We start from the raw sequence: 2,504 nt of genomic DNA, 5'->3' as shown, positions 1-2,504 counted from the left end.
GGCGGCATCCTAGATGTCCTTTGTGGTGGAAATACTTTCAAAGCACCAAAGCTACTGTCATTAAGTCGTAGTGAGTTTAAGACGTAGAAAGAACTCTAGTTCCGAAAATTATAAACTAAGTCAAATTCGCCTTAGGCAAAACGGGGACTTCACTGGCTTTCAGGCTTGGTTGGATCTGAGCTAAAATATGTCAGTAGAATGATTCGCCCTCCTGTTTTTCCCATCCTGGTCTGCTTAGTCCATCTAGTGACTTAGTATATTTTCCCATAGTATTCTCAGTATAAAGCAAGTGTCTCACTCCAAATAGTATGATCGTCATTTCTGGTATTGAATTTCACTGGGCAGGCTTGGGTCAAGTGGCCTTCTGAATCACTTAACTGCTATTTTATAGGATTGGAGGAGCCCTGGTGGCATAGGGACTCATGACACTCTGGGCTGATAACCAAGAGGTTAGCAGTTTGAAACCACCGGCCCCCCCTTCATGAGGGAAAGATGCAGCTTTCTGCTGGAAAGCATTATGGTAGCAGAAACCAGCAGAGGACAATCTGACCCTGTCCTAGCGGGTTATCTGACCCTGTCCTAGCGGGTTGCCACGAGGAGCAGCGAGTGGTAGGGTTGAGTCCGTCATACCCAACATATAGACTGAGATTGATCCTGGGTGGTTACCTAAGGTCAATCAGGATGACACTTCCTAAATGGCTGCTGAGCAGACAAAAACAACATGTACCCTCCGAAAAGACTAATGGACCTAAGAATTTCTTTGGAAAACTGTGAGCATGTTAGAAGTTGGAAATAGAAATATCGTACACGGGATACTTGTCGAGGATCAAACATTTAGAATATTTTGGTCCATCAAACAGCTGTGCTGCCTCATCTCACAGAGGGGCTTTCACCATGTTGTCAGTGGTTCCCGGGCAGGTGCTGTCACATCCTCTCATCTATTCTCGTTTGATCTTTGTCAGCCTCAATCTCCCCATTGAGCTGGTAGTGATGCAACCTGGTTGGAACCTTGCTCAACATTTTCATTTGACCAGTTTCTGCTTTCTTTTCTTTTTTAACAGATAAGCAATGCGAATGTGCTGAGGAAATGCTCTTGTTCACTAGCCTTCCGGGAAATGCAAGCCGAAAGAATGACGAGATGCTATCTAGCACCCATAACCGTAGTCCAATGAAAAACAACCCCTCCCCAAACAGGGGTTTATCTACTGTCTGTGCAAATAGTGTCCAGTCATGTAAGGACTTATTCTTTACAAGTGAACAATCCAGGTATTGTGATATGTAGTTAACCTACACTTGTTCAATCTCCCACTCTCAATAGTGTTTTTATTTAAATCATTTTACTGGGGGCTCTTGCAGCTCTTATCACAATCCATACATCCATCCGTTGTGCCAAGCACATTTTTTACATAGGTTGCCATCATCGTTTTCACAACATTTTCTTTTTACTTGAGCCCTTGGTATCAGCTCATTCCCCCTCCCTCCTCCTTCACCCTCCCTCCCTCATGAACCCTTTCTCAATAGTGTTTTAAAAATTAGTACCATGGGCTAATCAATGTCACTATAAACAGAAGGTCCTTATGTTCCAGGTAGATGATGGACAGGATTCTCTACCATGAATTAACAAGGAGGTCTCTAAGGGGAGCCCAAAGCAGATAAAAAACCGAGATTTGGGTCTCATACTTAATCCTAGCTTCAATCTAAGATCAATTAATCCTTACAACATGGCCCTGCTAGATACCCTCATCAAGGAAGCAAAGAAGATGCTATTGCATCTATAGCATGCTATAGCAAAGGGTGCTATAGCAAAGTGTGGTGAAGAAATCGGATGGTGTCCAGCTATCAGAATAGCGTTTGGGTTCTTACAGGCTTGTTTCCAAGCAAGCAGCCATCTAAGTGAGACATCAACTAAGTCCATATGGAAGAAGCACACCAACACCTATAATCCAAGGATTGTGAATTACATAATCCAAATCTGAAGGAGGGAATAATATCAGAGTTTGTGTGCAGAAGCTATGGTTGACAGTGGAAGCCCAAAATACACTTGCAAGATTTATATAGAGACTACACATCTCGTGATTTCCCTTAAATTGAGGGATGGGAACAACCTGGTTATCAGACAGAGAGTGTTGGAGAGATAACTGTGGTAGATTACAATGATAAATCTGACCTGAACAGTTAAAACCTTGTCACATGCTCTCCCCTCTGATACACTTTGGACTTGATCTGGTTTTTAATATTTTCTGGAATTTTTTCTTTTCATATTGGGATTTATCTCTGTTGTATTTTGTCATTGTGGATAGCCTTCTTGAACCTGTGTTAGGTGTTTTTCTCTGTTTTCTAGTACACGAAACCCAGGATCAACGAACCTAGAGAGACATCAGCTAACATAAGGGTTCCAGAGAGGTTTGGTGTGGGAGATGGGGGCAGGGCAGGCAGAGTAACAGGGAGCCAATATCAAGGAGTTCAAGTAGAAAGAAAGTTTTGAAAGTGGTTTTGGTCATGGG

The sequence above is a fragment of the Echinops telfairi genome, unplaced genomic scaffold (genome assembly GCF_000313985.2).
Source record: "Echinops telfairi isolate 266 unplaced genomic scaffold, ASM31398v2 ScPeMD7_10;HRSCAF=50, whole genome shotgun sequence".
Taxonomy (NCBI): domain Eukaryota; kingdom Metazoa; phylum Chordata; class Mammalia; order Afrosoricida; family Tenrecidae; genus Echinops; species Echinops telfairi.
The sequence above is the reverse complement of the archived record's forward strand: the minus strand, read 5'-3'. Positions refer to the sequence as shown.